Source organism: Patagioenas fasciata, chromosome 2, assembly GCF_037038585.1.
Source record: "Patagioenas fasciata isolate bPatFas1 chromosome 2, bPatFas1.hap1, whole genome shotgun sequence".
Classification (NCBI taxonomy): Eukaryota; Metazoa; Chordata; class Aves; order Columbiformes; family Columbidae; genus Patagioenas; species Patagioenas fasciata.
In genome coordinates this window covers 150,480,626-150,504,368 of record NC_092521.1, presented here as the reverse complement: position 1 = coordinate 150,504,368, position 23,743 = coordinate 150,480,626, and the positions used below count along the sequence as shown (strand labels likewise).

Below are 23,743 nucleotides of genomic sequence, written 5' to 3'. Positions count from 1 at the left end.
AGCAAAATACAGTCACACTTGGCACATATCAAGGTTATACATGAAAAAATTTAGCTCAATGCCAGCTGCTGTATAATTTTGCTTTTTTTTCCAGATGCTCAGTGTAAAAATCACTTTTAACAAAATAAAGTAGGAAAAAAATTCCAAAATAAAAGTGTTTAGAAATATAAATAGGTTTCCCTTTAACAAAACTACCCACTTGGTAAAAAGGGACCAAATTATAATGAGCCTCAACAAACAAACAAAATTCTGTTTTAAAAAGCAATTTTGCTGTGTATTTTTTTGAGAAATCAGAGATTTACAGGCTTTGGCTCCCTTCTGAATCCAAAACATACGAATTTCTTAATTTACAAGAATATCGCCACACTACATCTACCAGTATTATTTTATATAGTCTTTCCTCTCCATCTTCGCAGTGTCTCTTCTTATTGGTAAGAGAAATCCTTTTTATTACCAAATCTGTTTCCTGTAGGTACTACATCACATACAATTTTTTTATGAGTCAACACAGATTCATCTAAAAATTAGTCCAGTGCCTTCTACCCCTGTGCTTCATGTTTGGAAGCTGCCTAGATTTCCACCCTACAGATTCTCAAGATCAGTTTGTAATTAGTTCTTCTGCCGATATTATCTCTTATGTGCAAATCTTCCTGGGTGTGAGACGGCAATTTTATTTCCTCTCAATTTTTTTTTTTTTTTTCCCAGAGTCAGACAAAGCAAGGATTTTAATCTCCCCTCATAAAAGCCTCCCTGTTCCCCAAGGTATTTTAGAAACCTGCCTTGGCACCTAATCCAGATTGAATTTACATAAGTACATATGATCACATTGGCACAGATTTTCCCATGTTATACTTCACACACACTCTATACAAAACAGTATTGACGCTTTCTTACATTGGAAACATACTTCCTAACACTGCCAGATATTAGATAATGCTACAATGAAATCTGTCAACTTTTCACTCTGATGCCTCTGTTATCTTGTGATGAGCGCTGCAGGGTCTGTCCAGTCTCTCCCCACACCCAACTGCATGACCCTCCACTTCTGACCTCAGCCTTTCGAGCCACTTGAACTATTGTTCCAATTCATGTGCTCATCCCATTTCTCCTACATAAAACTCCAGTCTTCGGCATAATCCTTCTGATAACTTGTGTCATCAAGATTATTTTTTTTCAATATCGTTGGTTTTGTGGTGCAATCACTACTGGAGGCATTATGTTAGACTGATCCCACAGTCAGCCCCGGGAAACTCCTTCGGTGACCTCCAACCCACCCTCCAGCTCCAATTTTGCCTCTAGTTAATTTTTTCATCCGCTTTCCTCTCCTACAACTCATTCTTAATTCCCATGTTAACAAATCTCTACATAGCAGATGACAAACACGGTATTTTCTTGAAGTCCATATGGAGCTGATATAGGATTACTTCTTTTGTTTAGAGAATTAGTTTAGCTATCTTTTCAGTTAATGATATCAGCTTAGTCAGGCATGACCTTCTTGTGGAGATTCTACATTGTATATTAACTCATTTATCATGTTTTGTGTCATTTGCTCATTCTTTCCTTAAAACTTTTTTTGTAAAAGAATTTGCTATTGAGATCATACTAATGCTATTTAACTGAGCCATTTTTTCCCATATAAGTACTGTTTTTAATTTATTCCCCTAGATAATTCCAATTCCTGATGTGATATATTTATTGAAAGTACTTGCTGTTGAAATTGCAATTATATTATGCAAGTTCTTGGATGGGGATTATATGGTCTCTTCTGATTTAAACAATTACATAATTTAAGTTTTGCTTCCCCCTGGAGGTAAGAATTTCCATTTCTGCATAATCATTCCTATTAACTGCCCTGCATTTGTCCCACGTTCAATAGCCTCATTAAAATACGATGAATGCTACCTATTACATCTAAACCCTACCCAAAACTTTCATCTTTTTACACTGACTGCACTTCCATTCTTCTTTTTATATTTTTCATTTTAAAAATATTTAAGTCTTAGGTGATTCTTAGAAATCTAGAATTCATTCCCGTGTTTTCTGATTTTTAAGGTGCAGTTCTCTGTATCAGTCAATCCTCTTTCCACTCCTTGCAGACTTCATACTTATGCTTAACACTGTTTTTATGATGATTATTTTATCCAGTGAAATACGGGGAACTTTCAAATAATGTATATCAATTGTATATGTATATTAATTCCAGCAGGTTTTTTAACCTTTGACTAAAGATGACATTCATGTCTGCTTTACATAGGAGTCCCTGCACTTTTATTCCAAATTAATTAACTACTGCGTGCAACTTCTCAAATATTTGTTCTTTGGAAACCTCACAGATCTATGCCAGTTTCCAAGTCATTCTCTCCCTGTTCTTATTCCCATCCACCTTTGGCTTATTATAACATTACTTCAGCAGAGCTTTTAACTTAGTTTTTCTTCCAAATGTTTTTTATTCCAGGAAGTTCTATTTTATCCCATCTTCCCTTTCTCAAAACTTTATGTCTTTAGTGTGCACAGACACCCAACCAAATCCACTTGTCAACACAAATCTTTCTGCACATCTTGCCACTTTTTGGATAACTCTCTTTTCCCTTCGGCATAGACAACACTCAGGTTTCCACACCCCTGCCTGGATCTTTAGATCGGTGGACCAATGTTTCCATGATTCCTGCTGACCTTACCCAAACTCCCAGCCAGAGGAGGTGGGATCCTTTCACTAACTAGATCTTAACGTTACAATTTTTACTAACAATGGAACTTGTTTTTTCTTGCTTGCTATCACCTAATAATATTGTTCCTTTATTCACTTCTGTAGTCTCATTTATCCAATTTTAATTTCCTTGTGCCCTCAAGGCTTGTACAGGCACCACATGGGTCTCTTGCAACTTTCTTCTATATCCCATTTAATCAGTTTCAACCTGTTCACATCAAGCCCATAAAATGAGGAAGCTGTATATTGTCCACCTATTTACAATAAGCTTATTTTGTTACTGACATATAATAATGAAACAGCCCAAAACTTTCTTCTTTGCATAGTTCATTTCACAGCTTTCTCATGCCTTCATGCTCCTTCTCTAGAGACTGACAGACTCTACTGCAGATCATCTCAGCCCTCGCCCATGCCACTCCCCATTTGTTTACAGTCACTCTTGATCTGCTGCAACAGGAGTCACAAAGTCAGTCATCACTCCAAACAGTGTTTGTAAAGACTTTTCCCATTCCTCTCCGATTCCTCTCTGTGGTTTTGTTTATACTTTTTGTTTCTGTGTCTGTTTCCCGTGCCCCCACCCCCACCCCCCCCCACCTTGCCATCCCCCCTTCAGGTATCTCATACCCTTGTAGGCAGCAAATGTTTTACTCTCCAGATTCCCTTTGGTGTGCTCATCTGTACTCTAAAGTAATCCGTAATGATCGCAATCTTAACCCAACATGTGCTTTAATTTGTACAAGACATCGACCTGACATCCAGGAACTCAGCTGGATGCCTATGCTCACATTTTTATTTTATTTCCTTATGTAATTTGATCCACTAAAATGCTAGCAACAGGAGAGAACACCACTGAATAATTTTAAAACAATGGGTCTATTAATATACAGTAAGTAATAACATTTAATGCATTGACAATACCACCGCAACAGATGCGCAGCCCAGACAAAAATTCCTGTCCTCTTTACTTCTCTTTTTCATCATAACATCTCCAATTACAGCCATCTATCAGTACTATCATTAAGTAACCCAGTTCTCAAACTAACCCTTCAATATAGTCTAGACTGTATGATCCCAAAGCCTTCTCTCATCTCTTGTTCCACCCAAACCTTGAGAATTCCTCGACTTCTTTCTACAGTTATTCTCTTAGGAGTCCTACATTTCCCCTCCATATCAGCTTCACAATTATCTTCAATAATTCTGTATAACTTTCCAGCAAAATTATCTATTACTGCATCACCCACAACAACCATCCAGATTGTGTTGCACTTGCAAATGTACGGCAGTGCCTCAGCCCCCAGATTCCTCAAACTGGGGCTAGGAAAGAAAACATTTACTGCCTGATTCTAGGTATCATTTTACCTTTTCTGAAATGGTCACATTTTCTACTATTTACCATCCAAAGCACAACTCCTTTCAGATTTCCAAGCCATTTTGATCAACTGAACTAAAAATACTAATTCTTGCTTTCATTTGGGCTGGTATGTCCTAAGAGCAGTGGCTTCAGCATAAACTCAACTATATTCAAATATGTTCATAAAATCTACTTTATACCAATGTAATCATACAGACAGAACAGCACAAAACTACAAAATACTGGAAATTTTTTGTGGGAAATTTGTTCCTGCTAAATGCGCAGTCAAGATGCAAGTACAGTATTGTAACAAATGTAGCCATGCATTTTCCAGTTTTGCTTTGATACAGTACTAAGAAATTCCTATGATTCTTCCTGAGCCTTAAAGTATCAAGCTTAAACTTGTAAGCTATGTGGTGATACTAGATACCAGCTTCCTTTCAGTTTTACTCTTTAACCCTTTTTTCATTGTTTCTAAAGTAAGTTTCTGGATATCATGGATGAAGTACATGTATGGTATTCTCAAGTAGAATACCAAAACCTCAAAATCAGAGAACATATAATGAAGAACCCAATGTGTACACATTTTGAAAATACTATAATTCTTAAGCAGTTTAATAATTTTGGTGTCTCAAACATACAGCTTTTGAATGTTTTATGTTGGCAGCTCTCACTGGTGTACTGCTGGAACCACTGAATTTTTCTGTGAAATATATCTTAACAGTTTCTTTGTTCCATACATTTTGCTAATGTGACTTTAAGCCCAACTTAACCCCACCCTGATTCAATTCTGAGACATTTATACCTTACTAAAGATGATTCATTCCACACTGAACGCCAGGCTTTGGGAAGACCTTTAGAGTCTGGCAAGAGTAAGAAGAAAAACAGCTCCCATCACACAGACAAGGAATTAAATTTGGGTGCTCACCCGGGATGCACAGTGTGGGCCACCATTTAACTGACCTTTCAAAAAGGATTCCCTACTCCTTTAAACACCATTTTTCTTTATTCTTCTAAACAAAATTCCACAGACAATGCCTAATATTGGTTTGATTCCTGAGAGGTTTAATGCTGCATCTGGATCTAAAAAACCACTATAGTGCTGTGAGTGCCCACAGCAGTAGCACAGGTTTAGGGAAAACAGTCCAGCTCATCAGCTACTCTTCCAGTCACGCTGACAGCTCACACCCAAGCTTCACAGCAGTCTCCTCCATATACATACTAAGACCAATCACAAACAGCAAATCCCTGTAGCTCCCATTCCTTATTTTCATTTGAGCTTTGAGGGAGGGAAAGAGGATAAAACCAACCCACCCAACAAGGAAGCAGTCTTCAGGGTACACATTTCTCAAATGCTCTGCACCAATCCAAGGAGCAGCTGTGAAAGAAAACATATTGCTCTCCTTTTTGGTCTTGGGAACACCATTTTATCTTCAGATGAAAGTGCCACAGAGCGCCCACAAAATATACAACAGACAGTCAATGTATTTATGTGGCCTACATGACTTTCCCATTGAAGTGAAATTGTATTTTTGCTTATAATAAAAGCCGTTCATCACCTTCCAAGGCAAAACTGTATTCTCAAGTTGCTCTTCATAAAGTCCTGTAGCTACAATGACATTCCACAGGCATTAAACAAAAGTTGGATTTCATTTAATGAGTTACAACTTTTGCTTTGCTTCTTTTCTGTTATCAGACTAGAGGGGGACTGGGAGATGCCCTCCATAGTGACTTCTCAAGGAGTAGAGATTTACAGTGAGAAGACTTCCAAGAAACCAGAAGAGTTGTCTTCAGATGCATTTTGCTGAATTGTCCAGATACAACATTTAAAACGCATCTTGCACCATGCTGAAAACACAAGAACTTCTGCATAGCAGGGAGGAACACGCTTCTTCCAAATATCTATTTATTTTAAAGTCAACATTACAACATTAATTAAGTGAGCTCCGGGAGGCTGAATATCCGTGTTATTTAGATGAAGCAGTTTTTAGAAGATGAAAGGAATATTCTCCAGGATGCCTCGCAAGACGCAACTCCCTTAACAAATGGCATGTCTGTCTTTAATAAATGGACACATTTCTTTATAGACTGCAGAAAAGTTAAAAAGGTTTTCTTTGGAGTCAAACATATTGGAAAGAGGATGAAAGAAATAAAATAACCTTTTACAGGTAAATATTCATGTTACCATATTAAGAGGAAATCGTTCATAATATACAACCACACCATCAGATTAACTGAGCTGCAATTTTAAAAACTGGTGTTGGAGACAGTAAATAAACCCTAAACCAGAATGTGTTATATTATTGGGACACTTTGAGCATGCTGATACGTTGCTGGTCAGTGTTATTTACTATCACTACATACACACCTGCTAGACAGCCACATCTAATAAAGCATCAGTGTCCTCATTGTAGCTCAACCTTTCTGCCCATTAACTGCCCAGATGAGGCTGTGGTAAGCTGAATAGGTTGCAAACATCACTCACTACTGCCCGCAGGACACAACGCAGACACTAGTCCTTGAATCTCTCAGCTGGTGAAACATGCTCCCAGCTCCCAACCTCACAGGAGGGCTGAAATGGTGCTAATTATGTACAGCAACTCAGCACTAAGGCTGTCTGCTAATCACAAATGAAGGGTACCCCAACTCTATGGGTAGATGAAGGTGAAAGAAAACCAGACGGATGAATAAGGAATCATATTGCTCCTGCTCTAGAAGATTTTTTTTTTTTTTCTTTAAGGCTAGGAGAAACCATCATTCTTGTTTGCTATAAAACAAAACCTGTGGACTCAGACTTGATGTATACCAAGTCCAAAAATTTTGCTGGCTAGTGAATAGCCCAGTGAATAACCATTTAAATGAGCTAGTGCAAGTCATTGTTTTTCTTCTCCTTACAGCTGGTTGTCCCGCACACCAAGACACATTAAAAAAATTAAATCCACTTATCTGGGAATATTGACTATGACCACTTAATAGAACTGCTGAATACGCATCACTTTGTTTTAGTAAAATAATCTGATAATTAATAATGTTTATGAGAATGTTTAGTTCCAGTGCAGTTAGGATGCAACTAGTATTGTACCATCCAACGAAGAATATTTTCTTTGGTCATCTGAGTTGTTTTTTTTTTTCTCTTTTTAAAACTGAGAAAAGCTCTGGCAGTTTCATAGCACTCTCCATCTGAAAAAATGTATAAATACCTTGCTTACCTTTCCCTAGCTACCAGGTTCCCAAGGGCTTAAACACATTGCTAATTTTACAAGGCTTGCCTGTGTGAAGATCATCTAATATAATAACTGATGGGGTGCTTGCTTTGTTCACTTCAAGTCTATTTTAAGCCCAGCTGCAGTGAACTGAGAAAGTAAAAGAGAGAAGCCCAGGGCTCAGACATACTTCTTTCAGTCCTTGGAAAAAGTGAACATTTAATTTTTCTCATAATTCAGAAAATTAGAGCTGAAGTAGTTAGAACCAGTTCTTTAGAAAATCACTGAAGACTAAAGGGTATTTGTATCAAATTCTGTAGGAGTAATTTTATGTCAATTCAAAAGAAAACTTACAAAATATTTTTACCATCTTTAACACAAGTGTTATCAGACACTTATTCAGTTTTCCAATTGAGAGTATCAGTAATGTCTGCATGTATATCAGCATTCATTTAAAAATTTCAGAACCATTTACAAAGGCTTCAAGTAGTTTTAACCATATATCAGCATGGTGAAAAGACGACACAGATTTTGCCACCAGTTCTGACTCAGTCAGAATTCAGCTTCTAAAGAGTTTCCTAACGCACACCTCATCCTCTTCCTTCACAGCACCTTCCACTGGCCACCCAACCCCTGCCACTGCGGGAGTCCCATTCCTGATGGCACCCTGGTGCCAGGCGGAGGTGAAGGAGTCCTCGCTGTTCTGTCCACACAGGTTGTGTCTATATATTCACATACTGAAGCACACATTTTTCACACGCATCTTTTGACCAGGGATCCTCCAACCTGGCAATGAGCAGACTGCAGCTCAACACTGATGCTGCCTGCAAGTCAGCTCCTTCTTCCTTCATCTCATACCTTCATGGCAGCTATAGCAAACAACTGTAAGTGCATCTGTACCTGCTTTTAATATGCTCTAAGCAAGCATACTTATAAAAACCAAAACCAAACTTACTCAGAACCTTTTTAGAGGGATAAGAAACTCTTTAAATAGTGCAGTCACAATCTAAGGGATCTTTCATCTTCTATATTAGCTTCTTTAATGATGCAAGAATATCTAGTCCCATCAGCTGGTTGCATTTCCTTATTGCTATGAGATACAATGTGCCTCCTGAAGAGATAAGGACACTTGGGCAAACTCCCTCTGCTATCTCTCCAGCACACTGCCTGAGAAACTACTGAACACTGAAGCTCATCAGCCCCACATCCTATCAGCACCATTGTAAAATGATCAGTAAATGCTGGGTTTGACTTTCAAATATGTAGCTTGACAAGCCTTCTACTCAAGATATGACATTTTATCAGAACTATTATATGTAATAAATATATAGAGTCCATAGGATACAAAGATATGAGTTGTTACATGCCACGGAGTGGCACAGAACAGCTCCAAATGTCATGGACATAGCTTAAATCAATGTAACTTCTTGAGGAAGGTAAAAGACCAACTGGTGTTAAGAGTGAAAACAACAACTGGTGATCAACAGTGAAAATTAGGATTGCACCTGCTACATGCTACCAATATTTTCACAGAGGGCTTGGAAGAATTCGTACTATGTCATCTGCCACAAGACTTGTGCTTTTGAACCGGAAAGGGAAGAGACTAAAGAAATTCAAGTTGATGCTTTTAGTTGTAACTTACCATTTGAAATTCAACTCCTGTGTTACTACTAAGAGGACAATACAGAAATCATTATTAAACTACCGCTGTAGTTCACCTCTGTGGATCTTTGTGGGCCAGCTGTGATGGAGCAATGTTCCGCACCATGTGCCAGGGAAGCACCCTGGAGCTTCCCACATTTTTCTCCCTAAAGCTTTCAGCTTTGCACTGGTAGAAACTTCCCTCTTTTGACAAAAGTTGTTTTTCTGCTTTGCAGTGATTAGCTGACTAAAAAAAAATGCAGTCCATTTCGACTTCTGGAAAAATTACAGTTTTCATGCAAGGTTGAACAGGAATTACTAAATAAAGAAGATGACTACAGGCCACCATTTTTATTTCTGGATACATAGTATAGATTTAGCACGAGTAAAGTGAGAGATCAAGGCTATTGTCACTAGCCCCTAGTCCTTGGAACAGAAGAATATTGGTAAACGAAGCTCCTAGATTATTTCAGGGAGCAGTTACATGGCCTAGAATTACCCCAATACACCCAGAACAAGCAACAAGATCAGTCTTACGTTTGAGGAGGTCATGTCAGCAAGGTGCCAAAGGGCAGCTAGGAACACCACTGAGATCCTGCATCTACACTGCATTAGAATAACTTGCCAGTCAAGCAGTAAGGAATTGTTTTGTCTGCTACAAACTATAGGACTAACCAGCAGCAGCTGCCCTGATGAGAAGTATGACTATAGCCTAATTTCACCAGTTGTGAAGACAAGTATGGCAATGGATTAATTACAATCACTCTCCAGAACCCTGTTACAAAAATATTTATGTAAGTTAAACTTGTCTTTGCTATGCTTTTGATTTTATGAGAACATAGAACAGAGGTATCTTTCATGAAGAAATACTTGTACGATTGATAAGCCTCTGAACTCCTGTAAAAATACAGAACTAGCTTACCTGGCACAAGTATTGTTTGCACTTCTATTGACTTTACATGCCATGACACACATCAATTGATGATATTAAAAACAATAGACTTATAGAACTAAGACAGTAAATTCATTTAAAAACATTTCATCAGGCAATGGGAAAACATTGTCGTTTTCAGGTGAAATTACCAAGTCACTATTTTAACTTTAGCTATGTATGATGAAAACCTTTTAACTGATTTCTTGGTTAGGTATGCAACCATTCCACTTTTAGCTTGAGATTATAAAGCAAATAATACTTTCAATATCTAAGGATTCTGTTCCAGAGCTATTTTAGTATCCTCCATCATGCTACCTATTACCTCTGTTGTGTTATATAGGATATTAACACAGCACAAGGTTCCTGGAGCAGAAGAAAAAGGAGATTGAAACCTCATTGCAACCTCTGATCCTTCGTGGGTCTTGTATTCAACTCAAGAACCAATACAGAGATATTGAGAGGCAACTGCTATCCCATACACATGTGCCCAAATGCCACCTGCTCCACCAGTGTCTATGAAGTAGCAACAGAATGGCCCCTCACTGACAGACTTCCTTCCACTGATGAAAACCTATACCATTAGCACTATCCTGGGCTAATTTTGGATGACAAATAAGATAAAACATTTAACAGATGTGTAAGGGATATTTTGGTGCCAATGCAGTGCTGCAGAACGTGGGGCTGTGAGCCGCAGAACCCCGCAAAGGACGAGGTCAGTGAGTACCGCTGCCGTCAGCCTGGCATTCCACATGATACCTCAGCTCTCTGAGCTCTGAGAACAGGAAACATAATTATCTGAGCTGAGATTAAATGGTAATAAGAGGTAAATCAGCACAGCGATAAACTGGATCACATGGCTGTATACACTATTAAAACAAGAAGTACAAGGAAGATGGCAGATGAGCCTCAGTTAATTATAAAGTGTCCATGTGGCCAGTACAAAAAGCACACTGCACCCTGAAAGACGGGGGCTGGAAAACGGCTAAGTGCTACATGTGAGTTTACATGGCTAGTGCATGAACTGAATGAATTATTTTAGTACTGCCTGGAATGTCCAGCATGTGCATGAGGTTATTTACTATGCATTCATGGCTTCATTGGTAAATCTGTGTTAAAAAATAGTAACTTATGGGGCAGCGCAGGCCTTGTTGCATTGAAAAGGTTTTTTACCTCAAACTTCTGGGTTAATTTTAACCCCTTGAGATGCTATTTAATAATCCACACCAAAGCTATTCCTGGTATTTATCCCCTGCCCTAATGAAACTGAGATTTGAAAGAGGGACAGATCCTAACTGACGGACACTGGAAACCATACGTAATAGGGGAGAGGGAGCATCTCCAGCCAGGCAGAACATCATTGCCAAAAGATAAATCTAAAGCCTCAAAAGGAAATGACGAACGTTCCAGGTCCTAACTGCCCTGTCCTGCAATGACCCAGACACCACCTTTCTGAAGCTCACGCAGCGGAGCTGCAGCCTCACCTGCTCTGCCTAAATCTCCTTCCCTGTGTCTTCCAACAAGAAGACACAATCAAATCTGATTTCAAACAACTGAATTAAGTCTGTCTCGCATCTAGATGCTGCAGATGAATCCAAGTTTTGGAAGACAAGCATTTAAGGAGGTCTCCCCCTCCAAAGTTTTCACTGTCCAGGACGCTACTCCTATGCCCAGGCCACAGCAGGAACAAAACTTGAAGCATCAGGCTCAAGATAAGTATTATCTAAACCAAGACACATCCACAGCCTGTTTCAACAGGAGAGAGATATAATAAAACACGCATTCCCCAATAGTAGTACAACCTTTTCTGTTCTTAAATATCTAGGTATGTCCAGCCAACTAGCTGTGCACTCCAGATGTTTTGATTTTTCATGTTTGCTGCTTTGCTTTTTTTTTTTTTTTTTTGAAGCAGCATTAATAACTGCTTTTCGGTTTGTGGTTGTGGTTTTTGTTTGTTTGTTTGTTTGTTTTTCTTTTTTCTTTTTTTTTCTCCTGGAGAGAGAAAAAAAAGGCAAAATCATGAGTGAGCCCTGAGTTTTCTCCCTTTGATTAAAATGAGCAGCAGGCCTGGGTGACTACTTATTGCATAAATGACTTAGTAGCCAGAGGAAGAGCAAAAACTGATCCATTACTCAGTGGGAAAAGACAGTTTTTAACACATGGCATAGGAAAGCAGCCTTTTGAATGCCTTTCTCATATCAGACTTCACTAAGAGCGTCAGCTGTGACCATGCATCTTTCGTAATTAATCTAAACAGAGAAGGAATGGAAACAGACAGTGTGCTGGGTCTAATGAGTCTCATCCTAGGGCACTCCAAAAACTATTAATAACTGATGTAAAGTCCTGTGTTCTTAATATTTATCTGAGTTCACTCTGAATGGGTGAGATACCAGAAGATTTGAAAAGGGCCAATGTTTTGCCTACCCTTAAAGCACAAGAAAGGATTTAGGAATTGAGATCAGCTCAGAGGATCATCTTTCCTGGACAGGGGAAACCCTGTAAATGCCCAGAAGACTGAAAAGATGACTAACAGCAAAAATGGTTCTAGGTATTAATCAGAAGCTTAAAACATTACCATGCCAACATGCAAAAACTGTACTTGCACTAGTATTTACAAATATCTGTCTTCAAGGAATGTAACATAATCCTTCCACTCCATTTAGTGATGAAGTATAGCATCCAGCTTTGAAAATCCCACTTCAGAGTAGATGCAGGCTACCCTAAGAGACTTGGGAGGGTGGCAATGGGACTCTTCAGGAGCTCAGTGATGCCAAAGTTTCCATCAGCATCACTGTTTGTGTGTGGATACCAAGGCGTTTTTTCACCAGCAGACTTCCCAGAGTCCTCTGAGATGCCTCAGAATCCAAATTCATATCAAGTACAAAGGATATTAAATACATAGGCATTACTGTTTCTTTTTATCACATTTGCATGTTGTTCTTCTCACTTTCAAACAAGTGTAGAACAATTCCTGTCTTGATGTCATACAAATAAACTTACTAAAACTGAACACACAAGCAACATTTTAATCTACTAGAATATCCACAACATTAAATAAAAGCATACATCTGGAAGTTACGGTTTCAGTTCAAAACTCTATAAGTTGTTTTGATAACAGGACACATTAAAAAAAAATACAGATTCTATTTCAAGAGTCTGTTCTGGACAGAAAAAATATTTTGCAGAAACAATCAGATTTGATGGGGCTTTTGACTTTTTTGACTAGTATTTTTCAGTCTTCTCATCCTAACTTTGCAAGATTTGTCCAGATTTAACTGGTACTGTTTGAATGGTATCTATTGAAACCCCTAACAGTGAAAAATTCAGCCATGGCACTCCAATAGTGCGCTACACTCTTAAACCATTATAGATGTCATATATACATACAAAGTTATATATTCTAAATGAAATATATACTTACATCCTACATATGGCTAAGTGAAATTTATACATTAAGTTATGGAACAGGGATCTACTGATGGGGAACATTTAAGTACCTACAGCCTGTGCCACCTATTCATTTCCTTATTTATTCTAAACATCAAACCTTCTGACAGATTTCAGAGATACACAAATTAAAGAAAAATAAATCTTCAAGCAAATTATACCTAATTTTCCCCAAAACTGTAGCCTCTCCATAATTCCCTCATCTAGATAGTTTAAGCTTTTCTTGAGTTGTGAGGGGAACTAGTGGGGTTTTTTCCCATCACATTTTATTAGCCCTTATAGTATAAGAAACAGAAGATTTTGAGCTTCCCAAGCGGATGTGGAGTGCTCTTCTTCCAATTCTTCCAGGTCCTAAACAGAGAGATTTCAAAGTAGATATGCTTTTCCAATTGAAAAATAGTTCTGTAGGCAGTGTGACTACTGCAACCTGGTTTCGAATGCACCTTTTGTTTTTTCTCTGTGATGGACTATTGACTTCATAAACTGAATTATGCTTAGGTTTCAGCACGCATTCAGGTCCAAAAAGTTTCCATCAGAATTCAAGCAGTCTCCTCCACAGTCTGAATTTGCCTCTCTGGTGAATTGTCTGAGCTGTGAGCTACAACCTGAGCTTGTCTCTGTGTGGTGTGCATGGGGTCTCACCCATACGTGAACTCTCTGATGTATAAGAAGAGTTGAGCAGGCACTGCAGGTTTTCTCTGAACATCGTATTAATCAGGTCTTCCTTTTCCACCTAGCCAGCAATTTTCCACAAAATTATAGAAAAAGATAGACATGTAGTATTTGACAGGTACAGAACATAGTACCCTATACAGCACACAGTGTATACAGTATATCACAGAAATGCAGTATTTTTGAGACAGTTACTTCTCCATCATAATTGCACAAATTCAGATAATGGGCAAAAAGGTTACCAATGAAGGAAAGCCTGCCAGGGCGTTTCGACATGCCCAATTTTTGTGGGAAATCATGCTTCAAAAAAGTGAAAGTATACTTTATGCTTGGGTCTGAGTCATGATCTCATAGCAAATAAGAGACTGTTGTATCATTCGTTACTTAAACAAATGTCCAGACACTCAGTTTTCAATAACCATAACTCCAGTTTATATACTGCATAATCTTAATTGGAAGGAAGCATGTTCAGTTGCCCCATTCATCCTCCAGGTAAAGACATACATCAACAGCTATAGAAAGAAATGTACACAGGCAATGAGAGAATGACTGTCGTTGCATACCTGACCCCTGTTTCCACAATGCAATTGTAAATGCCAAGAGTTATTTTAATAAAGTTCTTTTCCAGCTTGAAAAGTTTTTATCTAGATTTCTTTTGTAATTTGATATCTAATGGTCCATTATATTTGTTCCTAACATTAATATACTAAAAATAAATAATACATTCCTTATCAGCTTGCAAATCTATGTGTCTCAAGCTCAAAATTGCGAACAATTAATAGTATTAGCATGCACATATCTGATACCAACCCTAGCTTCATTACAGTTTTTCAGACTACTGTAAAAGACAGTAATATTTCAGATTTTTTTATTTAAGATTGTAGTAAAAATTGTGCATTTTAAAAGCAAAAAAAAATTTGGTATTGGCAGTAAAAAAGATGGCTAGCATTATATCTGTGAGACAATGAACATTTGTATATAAAAGTACTTATAAGATCTCTGGTCTCTGTCTTGATGAATATTAAACAGTTGCAGAGGAAACAAAACTACTTTAGGCTAAATACAAACATTCTTTGCTTTGCTATTCTTTTAATAATGAGCTTCCTTGGAGGGGTAACCCTTAATCTCACATGTGTTCTGTATTTGTAGGTACATCTCTGTCAGGAAATGCTGTGAAATGGAAGTTCCCGACAGATAAAGTCATTGGCCTTAAAAATACCATAGATATTACTTGAATGTCAGAAAGAATAATTTCCAAACTTTGCCCATGATCTCTTTATTTAAAAGCTACAACAAGCTTGGAGATAATTAGTAATACAACTATGGATTATATAGTCATTGTTATGCTCAAGTTTGTCATAAAAATGAAATGTGGAAAACAGAATTCATTTTTTTTGGTGCTGTTATTGCTCATTTTTCATGAAGAGCCTATAGATATTAATCCGTCTATACCCCTAGAGTCCTTTGGTCCCTTTCTAATAACTACGGATGGGGCAAACCGGTTTGGTCTAGTGTTGGATCCAACCAAATATGAGATACTAAGAGTTTCAGTCTAAAAGTATCAGCCTTGCATTCCAGTTACCACAGTCTGCAAAGTAAAGTGCAGAGGAGAAACTGGGGAGGAAAATCTAATGGAAAAAACAGAGTGAAAAATAAAGCAAAGTAGAACGATGTAAAGCCAAATAATAAAGCAAATATCAAAACTCAATAAAATAGGACAGAGAAATGAAATTGAAAAGACAGTCATTAGTATATTCTCTGCTTTTGTTGGAGGAAATATGGATGGCAGAAATTCATAAAGCTCTCCTATCAGTAGCATATCCCAGAGGTGAAAAAATCATATTTTAATTGATTCAGTCTTGAAAGACAGAATGAAAAATGAAAGGTTTAGCTATCTCCATTTTTATTTCAAACCAGCAAATCCTAAAATGATGTTGAGTTTGCAAAGATAGTCACCTGCCAGGTGGGAAATCCCAAAACTCAGACTGTTTCGGCCACCCTGTTTCGCACCCCACGTGCACATGGTTGTCATCTCCTCTGCACAAAATGAACAGGACTAATTTCACACTCAGGGTGCCAAATGCTTTGTCTTAACTATCCTGGATGTGGATTTTGGGTTAACATACCACATGCTTGTCAGACCTTGGTCTGAAGGCCAAGCAACACATTTTGTAGCCTGGACCTCAGTATTCCTCATTACTGTATTCAAGTAGGTAGATATTTGTGAAATGCCATTCTCACAAGAGTCCTTATAAAATAAGGACCTTATTCTACCCCTTCCTCCCTTTTTTAGTGAGATGAGAAGCTGGTATCCAGAGAAATTATGGTCAAACATGTTCATTAAATTCAGGTGAGGAGCAACATTTAAGTACATGATGACCTTTTTAGTCCTTTGTATTAGACAGCACTTCATGCAACAAAATCACAGCTGATGCTGACTTCAGTTTCTGCTATGTGTGTTCAGGACTGCAAAATCAGACCCATGGGCTGAGACTTGCACATCCAAAACCTAAAACAAGGAGTAAATCCACACAGCCAGCGTTCCCCTGTGAAGGCTGAGGCAGTACGGCTGATACCACACACAGCTCTGTGGCAGAGGCAGAGACACCCACTCCTACCTTTAATGGCTTTACCTATAAGGCCTTCATCTCTCTCTGCCACAAGCTGCCCACACAATCCAACTTATTGGTTAAACAAAATCCATCACATGCACAAGGCAAGGCAAGGATCCTGTATTAAAAAAACCCAACATACGATCATAATTAAAATGAATCATCATGCTTTATAGTCCCATTACAAGTGTAACTGCAGTTTCATATTTCCTATCTGTGAAGCACTGAGCTTGCTGGATTGCTGTCTGTCGACACCATTCAGTCATGTTATCTCTTTGGTTTTAATGTAAAAGAACTTCAGAGAAACCAGAAATGCCATCGTGTTGCTCATGATGGCACGCAAAGCTCACCGGCAGGAGTAAGTCATGTGGTTGCAGGTTGTTCTCTTGTGGATAGAGAGGGGTTTGAAGGGGTAATGCACACATGCGGCCACAGGTTTTTCATGGGCATCACGTGACAACAGATTAAGGAGGGTCAAATAGACCGCATCTTCCACATCAGGTTGTTCAGGACCCTGCTCCCCACCTGACAGAAGACCCTGTTTCTATTTCCCCATCCCAGCCCTTCCAACCCACCCATTCACAAAATTGAATCCTCCTTTGCCATTTTTTCGTCTCCAAACCCCAGTCCTCTTCCCATGAGAGCTCTCAATCTCCTCTCACCACTATTTCAGCCATCACATCCAGCCCGTACCAGCCCTCTGGCACCTCTCCCACTTTCTCTTTTTTCCTCTTCAGGACCACTCCAAAACCCTCTGTCTGCTGCTTGCACTCTCTTGCCGTACTCACTCTCATCCCCAAGGCACTGCCCCGTGGCTCCTGTGCCTTCACTCTTTCTTTTGGCTTCTGCCATAGCTGCTGCCCCTTGAGCATCCGGTTCTACACCCACTTCTCTCAAACATCTTTCAAACCGCTTTTGGCCAAAGCTTAGTGTCCATTGGGGGCCACCCAGCCAGTCCCATTTTCAGAGAAAAGCCGCATATTCTGCATTGCCTTCACCCTTACAGTACTCTGACTTCGGAAGCATCAATATTTGCTCTTCATCATCTCTTGCAAAAGCAACTCACAGTAACACTGTCCAATGTACACAGATCATCCCAATGCAGACAGCCAGTACATAACAGGGATTAATTCATGCTCCAGAAAACAGTAAGCGTAATGCTATAAATACCAGAAGTGCATGCCAGGTTGCAGAACTACTGATAGCCACTAGGTTTTTCTTTTAGAGAAATCTCACCTAAAACACTAAGCAGTGAGTGCAACCCTTGCTTTTAGTTGCAAAGCATTATATAGCCCCAAAACATTTAAATAAACCAGTAAAAGCAGGTCCCAAGAGCTCCATAAAAATCACATCCCTTAAAAGGGCACACTTGCTATTCTGTAAATCCCACATAATTTCCTTTTCTCAAGGCACCAAATAAATAAGAGAACAAAAATGGGACAAACTACTGTTTAAAAACATTTAACTTGGTGAAAACCCTACTGTTACAGAGTTTCCTATGGAAGCTTTCAAATTTTATAAAACTTAATGGGGAAGCATCGTTTACTAGAGCATCAATAAATATTTGTTTACAAGGGCAGAAAAACTCGTACATCTGCTTTTTTTGGAATAAGGGTTTTAATTTATTGCATACATCACAGATCAAAAATTAGTTTCCACATTACATCGCTAAATAAGCAAGAAGGTCTGTGAGAGAGACCAGAAGTCTAAACCCTCCCACCTCCAGCTTTTCTGTTTGCTCTCTTCTGCCTTTAATAAAGTGCTTCAGACCCAGTTTCCTTTGTAGAAACAAACAGATCATCCATCTCCCTGGGTAAGATTAGGTGTCACCACCTCTCCCTTCTTCGCGAAATAATAAAAGTCATACCGCATTAAAAAAAGATTATTTTAAAACTTATTTAGCCAGGAATAAAAGCTGTTACCTTGGATGTATGTGAAATGAAAATACAGAGTTTCAAGTTACAAGGATCTATGATTCACACTTTTTTTCCTGTGGATTTAGAGGGGGGGGAGGGTAGGCAGCAATTTCTATTCTGGATAGAAAAGATTTTGCATCTCATTCATGTTTGAATATAAAACCTATTAAAAGTCAAATTAGAATACTACTACTTCTATTTCCTAATAGTATGGTAACTTGCCCTCATTTTTTACCAGACTAAATGGCTACTTTTAAATGTAGTTCTAAGGAGCACTGTTGCAAAAACTAAGTTAAAAAGAGACAATGGTAATGTTCCTGCAGCCCACTGCTTAACAGATCAGTGAAAGCAGATTGTAATCTTATATTATCCTCCACATTTGTTTGCATGTTGAAAGCATATAAGCTTTTCCAAATACACTTGATCTGTTTAGTTTTTATACAAGAAATCAACTCACAGCTCTCTTAGGATCCACCAACAGGAGTTTCACTTGCAAGGCTGAATCAGACTCTGTGCCTGCACTGATGTCTATTTTCTCATATTATTTAATCCTTCTCATGCTTGCTAATGATTTTAAATTATCATTTCAAATAATACATGGTCACATTTAGACTGTAAAAGATTGTGATTTATCACTTTGTCAGACCAACGTTTTTAGCTTGTATACAGCACCCAGCCACAAATGAACAACAAAAATATTTTGAGTCCTTTTATTTTCAAAATAAATGCTTTAGGTACCAGAACCTGTCATTTAGAAACAATACACAGACACATACACACATGCATACACACCCCCTATTCTACAATAATTGAAGTCTGGGGTTTATTAAAAAGGCAGCATTTGCAAATGCATTTGTTTATTTCTTTTGAAGCATGAAATAACCGGTTACCTTTCAGGAAAGGAGCCCTCCGTGGCACAAGCACTTCTGTGATTTCCACCTGCTCATGCTGATGCTGTTTAACCAGGTTTCCTTCGCTGCCAGCTCTCAAAATCTTTTCACTGAGCCTAATTTTTCGTGATCGGCTGTTAAAATCTTCTTTCCTAGATAAAGACGATTTAGGAGCCGTATTAGCTGACAAAGGTCGAGCCAAGCGAGAGGGTTTGGACATTGTGCCTGTGCAGGAATGTACCTGCTTCAAAAGCAATTTCTAAAAAAATCCTTCCCAGCTCACTTTCCAGCACAGAGGCTGGGGAGCCGGCGTGTGCAGCGCAGCTGGATGGGAAGTGCTGTGCTGCCAGTCCCATCAGTTTTAAACACCAGGCGTTGGGTGGTCACGCAGACAGTTTCCCAGACCTGTGGAATGTAAATGTGTGCTGGGGTAGAACAGATGATTCTGCTGCAGCGCTGTGTCCCCACTGCACCGTGGGGAGCAGATGCTCTTCCAGGGATGGTATCAAGCCCCCAGAATGCACCGCAGGGGCGCGGGGCAGCACCAGAGCCAAAGGGGAATGTCCCACCTACGCAGGTACAAGGTGAAAAACCACCCAGGTGCGGGGTTACCTCCGCACAGGACCTTCCTGCATTCCTCTCCCAACCCCCTCTCTAAAATAATTGCTTTCTTCTTTAAGCAGATTTCTTCATCGTGTGCCAAAACCACACCACTTCAGCACTATATGGTAAACACCTAACGTCAAGAATCCATTTGTCTTTGAGTTAAGCATGGTGCGAGTTTAAATTGGAATGATGCATATTCTCCTACCACTATATTTTCTAGCTCACCAAAATAAATGAAGGATTGACAGTGAATAGCACCTCTTTTTGAAAAATGGCCCAAATCTCTTATTATTAACTGGCATTGCTTAAGAAATAACAATGCACAGACTATTGCCCATTATACTTTCTTCTTTAACTGCTACATATACACATAAAAATCCCCTGGATTCTTATACACTACAGATAACCATGTTCTTTACTGACTCTCCAAAGAAAAAATTCCAGACCTCGGGCTATGCTATTTTAAACCTCAGTTCCTGGGTGCTTTTCTTTGAAACTGCCTAGGCAAAGTCTACCTAACTTTTTCTGCCAGCCCTGTGGTTGTGAGCACCGCCAAGACTCAGAGTACTTGGTCACATGAAAAGAAAATGCCATTCACCATAATTTTGCAAACAATTAAAAAAAAAAAAAAACCCACAGTGTAAACCAGAGAAAACATTACAGCTACAGTTACAGTAATATACTCACACAGAATTTTAAAAAGTATTCCTCAATATCGCAGGCAACCAGTATGTTGAACCAATGAGTATCAATATGTACGAGCGACTATCTTATTTCAAAGCTAGAACAAACATAAGCAAATCAATACTACCAGAGCTAAAGAACTAATAGTTACTTAGGATAAATGCTTAACAAGCAAAACAACAGGAAAACATAAGTAAATTATTACAGACATTCCTCATTTTCTGAGATGGCAATTGTGCAATGCAGTAAAATACTTTTGCATGCTATTTCCATATTTTTTCAAGAATGTCACATTAAAGAGGTAATTGTTTATGCTTCATCTATAAAGCATATTGTCTATTGCCACATCAAGAATGGGACAGATTAAGTGCAATACAGCAAGCCTTGCCATGATATTGATAATATTCTGCATATTATTTTATCAACATACAAGGAGCTCTAAGTGAGTGGGAGGACTTCAACTCTCAACAAGGGACTTGACAGACAGGAGAGTAACTGTGCTGATTAGCAGTGCTCAGGCACAGCAGGTCATGCAGAAGAAGATGGAGAACAGAAGCAGGAGTGAAACAAGAAGACAGAGAGTTAATCACATAACTGGAGTGAGCAATGAGTGAAGAAGGAGGTAAAGAAGTGAAAGACAAATATCTGAGAGCTCAGTTGTACTGTCATTTCCTCTGAAGGTCTCAGACTCTTGCAAACAGTTATTTTGAAGAACTTCCACTGTGATTTCTTTACCAAATGCAAATACTCTGTGCTTAAGAAGAGTTTTTAAGCAGTGATAATAACTCCTCTGATACTGCATGAACATATTTTAATTCTCCCAGACACAGGGCAATTGTGATATAAAATCCAGCTCTAGCAACATAAACTATGGTGTTTTGGTTTTCAAATCAATACTGCTAAGGCAAAATTCTACTGACATTACTGCACATTGCACATTCAGTCAAACTGACCAGCCTTAGCACAGGGTCCTCTTGGAAAGAGCAGCCTCATCTGTGAAGCAGGAGTCTAACCAGATGGTCATGTTACCAATAAACTTAAAATAATTTAATTTCTAAGCAAAGCAAGGACATCATGAATTCAAGTTTTTTCTAAGGCTCTCTCTATAGTAACATAGCAACAAGAGGTGGGAAAACGGAGATGTTGTACATCTGCTTCTGATGGGAAAAGCATGGGCCCTTGTCCAGTCTTGTCCGTTCAGATACCAAGGTGACACTTCTGCATTGAGACAGCAGCAACATCTTGATCGACATTCAGTTCTGACAAGGAAGAAGCTCTTTGTCTCACAGCAGAGACAAAGCCACGCAGAAACGGGGTGAATCAAACATGTTCCTCAAACATGTGAAATGCCCAGAATACTCTAATCAGTAACAGACAACCAGTTTCAATAATATCTTGGTGCCTGAAGAGCAATCAGGTGCCTAATGGTATTATGTATTGTGAGGAGAGGCTGAGAGAGCTGGGACTGTTCAGCCTGCAGGACAGAAAGTTCAGGGGCAGCCTTATGTCACTTGGCTTGTTCAGCCTGGAGGAGACTGAGAGGAGATCACATTGAGGTCTACAGCTTCCTCACAAGGGGAGAAAGAGAGGCAGGTGTTGAATTCTTCTCTCTGATGACCAATGATAGGACCCAAGGGAATGGCAGGAAGATGTGCCAGGGGAGGTTTAGGTGGGACGTTAAGAAAGGGTTCTTCACCCAGAGGGTAGTGGAGCACTGGAACAGGCTCCCCAAGGAGATGTCATGGCCCAAAGCGTGACAGTGTTCAAGAAGTGACTGGACAACACTCTTAGACATTATGTCTATTTTGGGGTTCTAATATGCAGGGATAGGAGTTGGACTTGATGATCCTTGTGGGTCCCTTCCAACTCAGGACGTTCTATGATCCTATGATTCTTATGTGTGTACAAACATCTGATGGGGGAGTAAAGGAGATGGAGCCAGGCTCTTCTCAGTAGTGCCCAGAGACAGGACAAGAGGCAATGGGAACAGACTGAAATACAACAAATTCCATTTAAACATTAAAAAAAGCTTTTTTTGGTGGTGGTGTGGGTTTTGTTGTTGTTTTTTTGGTTGGTTGGTTTTGTTTTGGTTTGTGTTTTTTGTTGTTGTTGTTATTGTTTGTTTGTTTTTCAGCCAGGGTGGTCATACACTGGCACCGGTTGACCAGAGAGAGCACGAAACCTCCATCCTTGGAGATAATCAACACATGACTGGGCACAGCCCTGAGCAACCCACTATAGCTGAGCCTGCCTGAGCTGGGGGTTGGACTAGGGGATCTCCAGAGGTGCCTTCCCATCTCAACCATTCTGTGATTCTATATTGTCAAAATATATTCAATGACTATTTATAATCTGGATGCCTCAACATCTTTAAATCTGTCCAACAGTAGATGCCAAACCTTCTTTCTCCAATGTCCTAGAAATTAAACAACCCCATGCCCAAGTGCCACTTCTTGGACTATTGGCAACAAAGACGATTAAGGGAGCAGAACATCTCCCTTATGAGGAAAGGCTGAGGGAGCTGGGTCTCTTTAGTTTGGAGAAGAGGAGACTGAGAGGTGACCTTATTAATATTTGCAAATATATAAAGGGTGAGTGTCACAAGAATGGAGCCAGTCTTCTCGGTGACAACGAATGGTAGAACAAGGGACAATGGGTTCAAATTGGAACACAAGAGGTTCCACTTAAATTTGAGAAGAAACTCTCAAGTAAGGGTGACAGAACACTGGAACAGGCTGCTCAGGGGGGCTGTGGAGTCTCCTACTCTGGAGACATTCAAGACCTGCTTGGACACGTTCCTGTGTAGCCTTATCTAAGTGTTCCTTTTCCAGCAGGGGGATTGGCCTAGATGATCTTTTGAGGTCCCTTCCAATCCCTAACATTCTGTGATTCTGTGATTCCTGGCCATTACTCCCTTTTAGCGTCTTGCTATCTGTGACACAATGTTCTCAAAAAAGGTCTTAACTGTTTGTTTCTCTTAAAGGCTCTGAGATGTGAAGCTGGTGATTCCAGACATGAGCATCAAGCCTCTCTCAAAAACAAACAAACAAAATCCACAAAAAACTAACCAACCAACCAAATAA

At 39.2% G+C, this 23,743-nt stretch overlaps 1 protein-coding gene across 10 annotated transcripts in view; it reads right to left on the bottom strand.

Annotated features, from left to right (window-relative positions):
• Window positions 1–23,743, bottom strand: part of KIAA1217 (KIAA1217 ortholog) — a 362,847-nt gene that overhangs the window by 215,684 nt on the left and 123,420 nt on the right. For 3 of the 10 annotated variants that reach the window (XM_065830202.2, XM_071805231.1, XM_065830218.2), the window contains exon 1: window positions 19,371–19,455. The exons of 1 other annotated variant lie outside the window; for it this stretch is intronic. The gene's annotated coding sequence lies outside the window, so the exon portion shown is untranslated. Of the gene's footprint in view, window positions 1–19,370; window positions 19,458–23,743 lie in introns of those variants that run through there. 6 more of the 10 variants (XM_065830203.2, XM_071805233.1, XM_071805229.1 and 3 more) reach the window with 5 other exon arrangements.